The sequence below is a fragment of the Chrysemys picta genome, chromosome 18, assembly GCF_011386835.1.
Source record: "Chrysemys picta bellii isolate R12L10 chromosome 18, ASM1138683v2, whole genome shotgun sequence".
In the NCBI taxonomy this organism is placed as follows: domain Eukaryota; kingdom Metazoa; phylum Chordata; order Testudines; family Emydidae; genus Chrysemys; species Chrysemys picta.
This window is the reverse complement of record NC_088808.1, coordinates 1,437,858-1,450,559: the sequence shown is the minus strand read 5'-3', so window position 1 is coordinate 1,450,559 and position 12,702 is coordinate 1,437,858. Positions and strand designations below refer to the sequence as shown.

Sequence of the window (12,702 nt, the reverse complement as noted above, 5' to 3'; positions counted from 1 at the left end):
GTGCCTTAGCGGCATCAGCCTGTAAGCCATTAGCCTGGGGAAACTTGGTCTTGACTGACTTTAACGGGGGGAATGAAGGGGAGCTACAATGTGATCTTCAGGAAGAAGGGCGTACTGTGGTTCTGAGTGGGTTTCCTTGGTGTTGGAATGGGATCCAGATTTATTTAAAAATAGGCCTGACCCCAAACCCTGCAACATCCACAATCCAGTTCCTGATCTGAATGTAACAGCTGCCTTCTATCACTCGAATAGGCTAAGCACCTAGACCCTTGTCCCTGAATACAGATTCTGAGGAGCCTGGAAAGGTGCTGTATCATAGCTGGTACGTTTGGTCTGCACACTAGAAATCAGAGAGTGGCGAGACTGAGTCACCTTGTTCCCTGCAGGACTGACGGCGGTGCTGCTTTGTCTGGACGAGTCTGACATGAGCGGTGCTGACCAGGGCTAGGGTGACCAGATGTCCCCATTTTATAGGGACAGTCCTGATTTTGGGGTATTTTTCTTATATAGGTTCCTATTAACACCCTCCCCTACCCCCCCCCCCCCCCCCCGTGTCCTGATTTTTCACATTTGCTGTCTGGTCACTGTAACTGGGGCTGTGCTCCGCAGTGGAACCTGTTTCCAAATCTACGTGCAGGGGATATTTTCAGTGAATTCAGTATTTACATTTACAGGAGTGTACAAAGAGACTCATTCTCTAATGCAGGCCTGTGGGGGAGTGCCGCTGATTTTCTCACAGCCCTGCATTCACCTTGCGAATTCTGGTTCCCTCCACAAGTCAGACTAACCCTTGGTCTGCCTGACGTCAGAAACATATCTAATTATGCTGATTTTTTCCCAGCAATAGAGAGGTTTCCAGAGACACCGAGCCTGATTCTTGACTATGAGTCATCATTTTCAGCAGCACCCTATAAGTGTAAAAAGCTACCTTTCTGAATTAGTTGTGAATTACACCGCTTTGTACAAATGGAGATGAGAGCAGAGGGTGCAAAGCAGTTGGAACAGGGCCACAGTGTTCAATTTGCATGGGACGTACCTTTTTAGAAGACTTATGCTCCCACAACACCCTAGACTTTATAGTCAGCCCTGCATGAGTGATGCATTTCTTCCTGTGCATTAAACTCAACCCAACTCCCAAAATTTGCACCTGGGTTTTGATGCCCTGCAAAGATCAAGGATCTTTTACTAATACCCACAGGATGTGGGTTCATGGACGGAAAAGGAGGATTCAGCAAAACCAGCTTCTAATAATGTAACTGCTCCTGCCCCTCCCTCTGGCACTGCACCCCAGGGTGAGCACTGGGCATGAGTGCACCCCTGGCTTGTTCTACTTGTGCCTTCTAGGCAGGAGGTGAAGCATTAGCAGCTTAGCCCCAGTGTCAGGAAGACTCTGTCTCTGTGCTCTGGATGGAGAGGAGAGGCCAGGGCCATTCACTTGTGCTGAAGCCCAACACAGGGCCCTGTTCTGGCCTAAATCTGCCTAGAAGATTTTCCTCACAGCCCTGGACTTTTCCAGGAAAAGTGGGCACGGTCCCCTTGTCTAAATGCCTAGGTACTGCTGGGGCTAGTAACCCTGTGTAACAAATCCCTTAGACAACTCTGCTTGTCCTGAGCAGCCAGATCCCTTTAACCATTTAATCCTCCCAACCTATCAGGCCAAACATCAGATCCAGCCCCAGGTTAAGAAGCGTAAAGTGTTTGGAGCTGACATTTTATCCCATGCCACTAGCACCCGCTGCAAACTTCAGCAAGTATCTTGGAAATGTCAGCTCAGGGAAAGCCAACAAAGAGCCAGAATGCCTCCTGTCTGGAGGATCCAGGAAGCAGAAAGAATGGAGAGGTGAGGCACAGCCTGACTTAGATAACTACATACACTCCCTGGGACCACCTGAGTCAGCAGCTAAGGAGCCTCTTCTGGCCTGGTGACAGTAGCCCTGTGGCTGTTGATTTCAGGGCAGCCACATCCACCAATGGGAATCTCCCAGGGGAATCCCAGCTTCAAGAGCAAGAGGATTTAGAGTTGGGAGTGTCAGAGGAGTTCTAGTGCGGGCCACCACGTCAACATATATAGGCAGGCTGCTGGAAGTGAGGAGAGCTACATGCACAGATGATATACAGGGAGTCTTAGGCTAGGTCTACACTACAGCGGGGGGTCGACCTAAGATACGCAACTTCAGCTACGTGAATAGCGTAGCTGAAGTTGTGTATTTTAGGTCGACTTACCTGGCTGTGAGGACGGCGGCAAGTCAATCGCTGTCACGCCGCCTTCGACTCCGCTGCCGCCTCTTGCTGCGGTGGATTTCCGGAGTCGACGGCAGAGCGATCAGGGATCGATTTTATCGCGTCTTCACTAGACGCGCTAAGTCGATCCCCAATAGATCGATAGTGAAGACGTGCCCACAGGAACATTATTATCATTGCTTGCATTGGTTCATTGCTGCTTTGACACAGTTACTTGTGTTTGGCCCAATAAAGAATCTGTGGCTGAGACTGTGCCACAGTCTGCATTTGGCTGTTATCACAGACTCCCGGCTGAGGTAGCAGACCCTGCTCCCTGAAGTGGTGGTTGGTTTGGAAGGGGCTTCCAGCTCAAGTGGCTTACTTCACTGGTGCCAGAGTGAAAAAAAAACAGCCCACTGTCTCTTGCTCTCAGAAGAGCACATTCTTGCCTGGGGTGCTTGACCAGCCCATAGGTGGGTATGAGAGGCCAAGGTCTCTGTCACATGCCTACAAAACCCTGTGTGAGTACCAGGGACAGTCACAATCAATGGGGAACAGGGGCTGCTTCCTCCAGGGACACCAGGGATGGGGCGTAAGTCCTCTCAAAGGGGTGGGGAGGAGTCAAAGCCCCAATACATTGTGTTCCCTGTGCATCAGCCCATGGGTGTCACAGGAGCAGCATGCACCAAGATGTGCATTACGTGCCACCCCCTGTGCAGCAATTTGTTCGCTGAGGCACAAACCTCCCCATGTTTCTCTGGGGGAAGCTGGGCTCTGCACAGCCTCTTACTCAAGGTTGTGTCTAAACAACATAATCAAGCCCCTAGGTTTTTTATATTTACTTGGCAACATTGGCCCTTAAGTACATGCATTGCAGCTCCCATGTACTGCCCTTGGAGCCAGCCAGGCACCCTTAGTGGTTAACATCTCAGGATGCAGAGACAGAGGAAATGTGGCAAGTCTCCTGCTCCTCACCTGGCCATTAAGTAACTTCTGGCCTCAGAAAGCTCTACCTTGGAATAGGAGCCCTTTATTGACTTGCTGTCATGGGGAGTCTGCAAATGAAGGAAACAAGCAAACATATTTCTTCCTGTTTGTAACTGATGGTAACCATGCCTCGACCCTCCAGACGTGACCTGCGGACCATCCTGGTCAAGGGAGCTTTCAAACCAGACAAGAAGGGACCACAGAGAGGACAGACTTCTTTACACAGCATTCTGCTCCAGGAAGGAGAGAGAAATGTTTCTAGTGCCTCAGCATCTTCCAAGCTGCTGGAAAGGCTCCCTGTGAGCATGCATGGGCTGACACTCTGGGTGGAGTGAAAGGAAACCAGCCCTGAACTATTTCATTGTGTGATACTGCACAGACTGCAACTCCAGTGTGGGAGAATCTCCGTGGGGAGTGCAGTTGTTTGGAGATAAACATGGTTCCTCTAGAGGAGGAATGATTCCACTGCATTCATGCCACTGAGCCATAGGACGAGAAATAAGTAATGAAATGCTGCTCTATACTCTCCCCAGGTGTGAACACAGCAGGATGCTGGGTCTGAGCTGTGATCCTGGGGCAGCCAGTCCTAAAGCAAGTCACTTCTCTGTTGTGCTGCAGTATAACAAATCACTGCACAGAGCATTCAGCAAGACAGAAGGAGGTTCTCAGCTTACCTTTGCCTTCGCAGCGCAGTACTGGGGAGCACAGTCCGCCCTGTGAGAGCTGACAACGCACAGCTGGAGAATCTGTTGGCAAGTAAACACAGCGAAGTTTTAATCCAACTCTGCAGCTGTACAATGTGGATGGCACGTACAGAGTTACTCAGCCAATCAGCCTATCCCCTGCCCCCCCCCAATGGCAGTATCTTTACTTGCCATACAGTGCCTGCCTGACACACCCCTTTGGCATATCCTGCCCCGTCTGTTTATTAACAGGCAGGTCTCTTTCTGCTCCTGTGATGACGCTTCTCTGGAGCATATCAGCTCACAATAGCCTCATTTGCAGAAGAAAACCCCACTATTTCCTTGACAGGTTTAAAATGAGATGTTTGTTTTCTTTGACTCTTGCTGTGTGTAAATGAGGTGGGTGAATGTAATGCATGCAACAGCGAGGGGCTAATCGCATCATGGGAACCCAGGCACATCGCAGCCAAGGGACCTCACGGACCTGCCAATGCGCCTCTTTGCTAACCCACCAGCCTTGCTGGTCCCATGTTCACAGTCCCTCCCACTCCCCAGAGCTCTGCCAGCTCACCTCTGTCCTGACCTGTAGGCTTCGCCCCCCACACACACTGTTCCCATTCTTGGTCCCATTCAGCAGACACTAATACTGCCAAATAGCTCATGTAGCACCTGTCTACGGGGCAGACTTGTGGCTGCCCACAGTCCACTTTCCACTGTGAGCTCAGCACGCACTGAAGTGCCAAGGGGCTTGGTACAAAAAGGGGACTTCGATTCAGGGTTGCAATTGCTAACCCTTCTCACTAGACATATAATCAGAGTTAAAATCAGTATCATTTATTGGTTATCAGTGAATTGGTTATTTATTATTAACAATTCATTAATGATCAATATTCTGAAGTGCTATGTAAGCACTAAGGATCTAATTCATCCCTGGGAGTAACACCAGTGAATTCAATGCAATTACACCTGGGTGAATTTGGTTCTGAATATTATTGAGATCTCCTGACACTGGCAACACTCCCCATGAGAAATAGGTGTAGAGAGAACAACTCTATCCTTAAGAGAGCAGCTCCTTTCAGACATGCTGGATGCAGACTACTGGCCAGACCAGGGCCTCCCAGAGGGGGGGGGGGGGGGCAAGTGGGGCAATTTGCCCCGGGTCCCGCAGGGGCCCCCACAAGAATGTCGGAGGCTCAAGCCGCAGCCCAGGCTCTAGGACCATGTGAGGTGAGAGGGCCACAGAGCTCGGCCTGCAGCCCGAGCCCCAATGTCTATATAGCAATTAAACAGCCCCTTAGCCTAAGCCCCAAGGGCCCGAGTCAGCTGGCATGGGCCTGCCATGCATTTTTAATTGCCTCAGTGCGCCACGTCCAGGAGCGGCCCCAGACACCGCTGCAGTGGCGTGGCTCGGGCAGGGCCTGAGGTCCTCCCGCTCAGAGTCGCATGGTAAGGGGGCGGGGCTGTGAGCTCCGGCGGGCCGAGCGGCAGGAGCTCCTGGACGCGATTCGCTGAGGCTCTGGGAGGCGGGGGTAAGCCCCTCTGAGCCGGGCACCCCCCGAGCCCAGCGCCCCCCACAGCCCTGACCCCCAGTTCCGAGCCCAGCCCCAGCTGAACCAGCTTAGCATGCTGGGCTGATGGCAAAGCTCAGGCCCATGAAAGGTTATTGGCTCAACTGTTCTAACGTGCTGGGCCTGTGCCAAAGCACAGGCCCCTGTGGGTATGTTTGCACTCAGTTAAAAACCCATAGTGGCCTGGGGCAGCTGACTTGGGCTAAAGGGGCTGTTTAATTGAGGTGTTCAAGTTCTGGCTCAAGCCGCAGCCCAGGCTCTAGGACCATGTGAGGTGAGAGGGCCACAGAGCTCGGCCTGCAGCCCGAGCCCCAATGTCTATATAGCAATTAAACAGCCCCTTAGCCTAAGCCCCAAGGGCCCGAGTCAGCTGGCATGGGCCTGCCATGCATTTTTAATTGCCGTGTAGACTTACCCTGCCTGGTCACTGGCTCAGCACCTAGAGTTTGCTGGACTTATGTGAATTCCCAGAATTCGGCAAGGCCTCTGGATCAGCACCTCCATCTGACTGGGATGATGCCAAGGCACAGGACAGTGGGAGATTGCTGGCTCAGCTCCTCAGTCTTGCTTGGCAAATGTCAAAGCAGGTGCATTTGTGAGCTCATTTGCCCAGGACCTCAGCTTGTGATGTAGCGGGATAGCCACTGTGCCAGCAGGGGTTCAGCACCTCTAGCTGCTGGGTGATGGGCAGGCGTGGGTCCTTGTGAGGGTTATGGGTTCAGAGACAGAGAACCCTCCTGTGGCTTTGGATTTAGGCAAATTCTGATCTTTACACTTTAGTTAATTTTATGCTGTACTTTGAAACTATAAAGCATTGTGTAAGCAGCAGCTATTGCGCCTCATCATTTCTATTGAATGGTGATTAAACAATATTGCCTGAGGAAACCCGCACACTAGTGACAAAACCAAAGCAAGTGGCAGCAGAGCCCTTCTGGGTTTGGCTGGGGAGTCCCTAAAAGCAAACTGGTGGATGGGGAGGTCTCAACAGCTTTAACACCCATCTCAGTTCTATCACATATGCCTGTCATCTCCTGCAGTGGGGTTTTGTGGCTGGTTGTCAGTGTCACCCACGCAGGGTGCAGCATTGTGTCAGCACCAGCAGAGCAAGGGATCTCTGGATTAAAGGACCCATAGACTTTGGGGCCAGAAAGAGAGTGTGAGAGAGAGAGAGAGAGTGAGTGTGTGTGTGTGTAAACATATTGTACATTAGCAGAGTTCTCGATGCTCTGTTAAGGTTGGTCATTGGGAGCAGGGAGCACATACAGCTAAACCTGTTATTAGGCAACAGTCTTTAGAAACTGCTCCATGGAATCTCCATATGTAGCTGGTTTGGAGATCATCTTCATAAAGCAACTGATTTGGTCGGGGATTTGCATGCTCCCAGAAGTTAGGCTTCTTGTCAAACACAGGAGTGTAGGCAGTGCTACTAGTCAGAATGGGAGTCTGGACTAGTGGTTGGAACAGATTCGGAGGGCAGAGCCAGAGTCATGGTCAGGAGATAAGCCAAGTCAGAGTCAGGAGTTCTGAGGAAGGCAGAGACTAGGGCAGGAGCAGGAGTGGGAGCAGTGACAGGGTGGAGTAGGGCTGGTACAGGAAGCAAGTCTGGCATAGCTGCAGGCATGGAATGCATTGAGCAGCCACTGGGCTGCTGTTGCTACAAGGCTAAAGGGCGAGCTGTTGGCCATTCTGTCCAATCAGGTAGCACGGTCACTTAATGACCATTTATTGGGCCCAGTCAAGCTCATTAGGTTGCTCAGTGACCATACCCAGAGCCAGCTGAGTTCCTCATAGACTTCTTGACTTTAAAGCCAGACGGGACCATCTTGATCATCTAGTCTGACCTCTTGCACATTGCAGGCCACAGAACCTCACCCACCAACTCCTGTAACAGACCCCTAACCTCTGGCTGAGTTACTGAAGTCCTCAAATCATGGTTTAAAGACTGCAAGTTACAGAGAATCCACCAGTTATACTTGTTTAAACCTGCAAGTGACCCATGCCCCATGCTGCAGAGGAAGGTGAAAACCCGCCAGGGTCTCTGCCAATCTGACCCAGAGAAAATTCCTTCCTGACCCCAACTATGGCGATCAGTTAAATCTTGAGCATGTCAGCGAGACCCACCAGCCAAACAGCTGGGAAAGAATTCTCTGTAGTAACTCAGTGCCCTCCCCATCTAGTGTCTCATCTCCAGCCATTGGAGATATTGCTGCTAGCAGTCGCAGATCAGATACATGCCATCATACCACCCCCTCCATAAACTTATCAAGCTCAGTCAAGTCAGCTGTTTTGCCCCCACTGCTCCCCTTGGAAGGCTGTTCCAGAACTTCAGTCTTCTGATGGTTAGAAACGTTAGCCTAATTTGAAGCCTAAACTTGTTCATGCCCAGTTTATATGAATTTGTTTTTGAGTCCACATTGGTGCTCAACTTAAATAACTCCTGCCACACCCTGGTATTTATCCCTCTGATGTATTTATAAAGAGCAATCATATCTCCCTTCAGCCTCTTTTGGTTGAGTCTCCTCTCATAAGGTAGGTTTTACAGTCCTATATCATCCTAGTAGCCCTTCTCTGCACCTGTTTCAGTCTGAATTAATCTTTCTTAAACTGGGAGACCAGGATTGCACACGGTATTACAGATGAGGTCTCACCAATACCCTGTACAATGTCATTAACACTTCCCCTGTCTATGTAAAATACCGCGCCTGATGCATCCTGGGACTTTTTCACGGCCACATCACATTGGTGGTTCAGAGTCATCCTGTGATCAGCCAATACACCTAGATCTTTCTCCTCCTCTGTCCCTTCCAACTGATAAGTCCCCAGTTTATAACAAAAAATATTGTTATTAATCCCTAAATGCATGACTTTGCACTTTTCACTATTAAATTTCATCCTATTACTATTACTCAAGTTTACAAGGTCATCCAGATCATCTTGTATGTTATCCCGGTTCCTCTGTGTATTGGCAATACCTCCCAGCTTCGTGTCATCCACAAACTTTATTAGCACATTCCCACTTTTTGTGCCAATAAAAAGATTAAAGAAGATTGGTCCCAAAACCAATCCCTGAGGAACTCCACTAGTAACCTCCTTCCAGCCAGACAGTTCACCTTTCAGTATGACCCATTGTAGTCTCCCCTTTAACCAGTTCCTTATCCACCTTTCAATTTTCATATTGATCCCCATCTTTTCCAATTTAGCTAATAATTCCCCATGTGGAACCGTATCAAATGCCTTACTGAAATCAAGGTAAATTAGATCCACTGCGTTTCCTTTGTCCAAAAAATCTGTTACCTTCTCAAAGAAGGAGATCAGGTTGGATTGGCACGATCTACCTTTTGTAAATGCCTTACTGCAAACATGATTCTGGGATGTATTAACAAGTGTGTTTTGAGCAAGACATGAGAAGTCATTCTTCCGCTCTACTCTGCTCTGGTTAGGCCTCAGCTGGAGTATTGTGTCCAGTTCTGGGCACCGCATTTCAAGAAAGATGTGGAGAAATTGGAAAGGGTCCAGAGAAGAGCAACAAGAATGATTAAAGGTCTTGAGAACATGACCTATGAAGGAAGGCTGAAAGAATTGGGTTTGTTTAGTTTGGAAAAGAGAAGACTGAGAGGGGACATGATAGCAGTTTTCAGGTATCTAAAAGGGTGTCATAAGGAGGAGGGAGAAAACTTGTTCACCTTAGCCTCTAAGGATAGAACAAGAAACAATGGGCTTAAAGTGCAGCAAGGGAGGTCTAGGTTGGACATTAGGAAAAAGTTCCTAACTGTCAGGGTGGTTAAACACTGGAATAAATTGCCTAGGGAGGTTGTGGAATCTCCATCTCTGGAGATATTTAAGAGTAGGTTAGATAAATGTCTATCAGGGATGGTCTAGACAGTATTTGGTCCTGCCATGAGGGCAGGGGACTAGACTCGATGACCTCTCGAGGTCCCTTCCAGTCCTAGAATCTATGAATCTATGAATAAAACAATGTTGTATTTTGTCCCAATTACCATTGTGGGGGAAAAATTTGCTAGGGCCTGAACTTTAGTTGGCTCGGGCCTGAACTTTGGTTCAGATCTGAACATTAGTTAAGTTTATTGGAGAAGAGGGTTCTTAAAGGCAGGGTGAAGGAAAGTACAAAAGCAGAACTATCTATAATCACAAGGCCTATGATTCATAACGGCTCACTAATAATTTTGGGGGAAGCTTGGGAACCGCAAAGGGCAGACTGTGAAAAACAGGAAAGCTTGCTAAGCTATATTCCCTTTTTTGGGGAATGTATTCTAAATATAGCAATAATGTTGATCAGAAAGTGCATTACCTAATTGTGGTTTTATGCTATATAAGCTATTTGAAAATCTGTAGTTGGGGGGGATTGCCAGTTCGCTGGTACCCCCTGTGCATGCATGAAAATAAAGAGGCCTCAGGCAATTCTGATCCAAACACAACGTGTGGTCGTTTTTCCACGACAATCTTGGTGCCTGTGACTCGGATCCACAGACTGTCCACCGGACCAGGAAACCGCAGACCGTTCCCCTCCGAACCCAGCCGGCATTTGATAGGTGAGAGACCTTTTAAATCTCTATTTGGGTTATCGGTGGAGGACTGCCCCTAGGCCCTGGGTTGGGTGAGTAGCAAGCTGGATACGGACCTTTGCTGCCAGACTTGTCTGACAACCTTTTGGTTTCCCCGGGAGGAGCCCGGGAGGGTAAGTGGCAGGGAGTCGGGGTTCCCACCAGAATAGGCCTCAGTTGTAGGCCTTACCTCAGTGGTTGTGTGCAAGTGTGAATGACTGAAACGAGTGAGGGTCATAGGAAGCCGCCCAGAGCTTTCTGCGAGGACTTGGGGCTTACGACCAGTAATGTCTCTAAAGCAAGCCCTATGACCCGTGTGAGTGGCCTGATTGATAGTGTTCAGGGGAGCTGAGGATCGTGGGAAAAAGGGATTGTGGGTCCAGGTCACACGATCGGAAACTTAGGGATTGTGAGATTGGATCTCACAGTCGGTAACCTAGGGATAGCTGACCAAAGCCCTACGATCAGGTAGACTCCGGGAAAATGGGGGGGGGGGGTGAGTCCAAAAAACCTGCCGTCCTGCCAAAAGGCACACCAGTGTTTTATATGTATAAAAATTATAGTCCTTCTACTTGCAAGTTTCTGGGGGGAAAAAATGTAATTGGTATACCAGAGATGATGCAAATTTGTAATTTCCATTAGAAGAAAGCTTCGACCTTGACAGGACTGTGCACCTCCGAGGCACACTTCTTGCCAACAAAGTCGGACAAGATCAGTTTGATGCATATTTTTATTGGTGTAAGGAAACAGTAAAACGGCACCATAAATCTCAAGTAGGGAGTCCCAACGACTCCCAAGAAAAGCTTAAAACGCAACTAAAAAAAAATAAAAAGGAAATTGACTCTTTTCCGTAACCCCGCTAGCCAGCAGATATCGCTCTATCCATCTAGACCCCTTCAGGAGGCAAAGCCCCTTTGAAGTATCCCCTCCACACCTCCTGACGATCTTATAAACCTGTTATTGTCATTTTTTCTCTTTAGTCCTTGTTCGCCAGTTAACCTTTTGGAAAGAGACTTGTTGTGTAAATTAAATTGTATAATCTGCTGTACCCCAGATGGTGTGTATCTGGACGTGCCTGGTCCCGCTCACAATGAAGTCCTGGCAGTTTATAGGAGAAGACTGACCCCAGCCCTTCCTCGTTGCAACAGGAACTGCTGGTTAAGGTCTCTCCCTCCCTGTGGGCCTTGTGAGCCAATCATGCCAACCAGGTTGGGTGCATTGGGTCTGCCCAAGCCGTTAAGATTGGCCTCAACCCAACAAGAACCCTTCCCAAGGTGCAGCAGTACCCTCTATTAAAACAGGCCAAGGAAGAATCCAATCTGTTATTACCTCCTTAATTTAACAAGAAGTCATTATTCTTATGGTCAGTAAGTGTGACTTCCCCGTTTTATTATGCTGTTCATGCTGTTGTTCTTTATTCCTCTCCCGTTGTCCCTAGCGCTGTTGTTATTCTTTTTTATAATGCACCAGTGCTGAGGGGTTATTATTGCCTCAAGAAAAGATTGTATTAAGTCCAGATATAAAGAATTAAAGTTATTATTAAATAAGATGCATCTAGATGTAATGTGTGTATGTAAATAGGTGTATATAAATAAATAAAAGGGGGGTTAGTCAAAAGGCCCACCCTCCTTGCTAAATTGGTAGTAAAACAATGCCTGTGCCCATGGAAAGAAATAATGCAGCAAAGAAAAAAGGATTGGGCCGAAACAAGCAGGCAACCACAGTTTGAGGAAGTTGAAAGAAAGAAAGTGAGAAGAAGTTAACTCTGTAGTTACTGGAGGGAATTAAGCAGTGAAACTATGTATAAATGTTAAAAGAAAAAATTCTTGGTTTCTTTGCAGCCATTCCTTTGGGAAGGTCTGTAGATAGTCCAGGCAAGAGGTTATATAAGTAAAATCATTTGACTATGAAAAAGTTAGTCGAATTTGTTAAAGAACACTCCTGGTGTGTATAATCTTTGTTTTATAAGTTTAAAATAAATTAATGTTGTTTTGGGGTTATAAAACCAAAAAATACTCTTGCCAAACAAAAGAAACTAATATTTAATTTTGGTATTTAGCATTTAATCCTTAAGGTGACTTAATGCTTTATAAGATGTAAATTGTTTTAAATAAAGACCAAAGTTGTGGCTGCAGTAGGGTGGTCAAAGCCAGGAGCATGGAAGATTTTAAATCTGTTTTGGTAACAAATAGCAAATAAAAGCTGATATCAACTATAAAGCCGCAAATTATTCTTGAAGTGTTGCTGGGTACACCTTACACCCTGATCACCTTTGGCGCTCCCTGAACGGTTGCGCCTCAGGTGCTCTGGCCCTATTTGCTCGCGTGCATCACTGGATAACCGTGCACCATTAATTGCTGCAGTTGAATAAGACTTTTCCTCTGTGGCCCAGCACTATTGCCAGCAACATAATTTTAGGCAGGCAGCACTTTTTCCGCTTTGGGAATCTTTTCTAAATATTTAGATTAATTTTATTCAAATGTTTAAATGTTATAATTGTAAGTATGTGTTAGTTTTAATTTTTTTTTTTTTTTTTGGTAAAAAGGCAGATGCCAAAACTGTTGTAAAACTTTTGCTTAAGAATTCTGTATCACAATCTGGCATACTTGGACAGATTATAAAAAGGTTATGTGCAGCTTCACAGATCCAGTATGGCTAATGCCCTTTGAAGGCCATTCCCAA

The 12,702-nt window shown here is 47.6% G+C and overlaps 1 protein-coding gene across 2 annotated transcripts in view; it reads right to left on the bottom strand.

The window, feature by feature from the left end:
• LOC101946123 (ectonucleoside triphosphate diphosphohydrolase 8-like) overlaps nt 1-4,034 on the bottom strand; it is a 71,880-nt gene extending 67,846 nt beyond the window's left edge. For both annotated transcript variants that reach the window (XM_042855690.2, XM_042855691.2), the window contains exon 1: nt 3,882-4,034. The gene's annotated coding sequence lies outside the window, so the exon portion shown is untranslated. The remainder of the gene's footprint in view (nt 1-3,881) is intronic.
• Between the last annotated feature and the right edge of the window lie 8,668 nt (nt 4,035-12,702).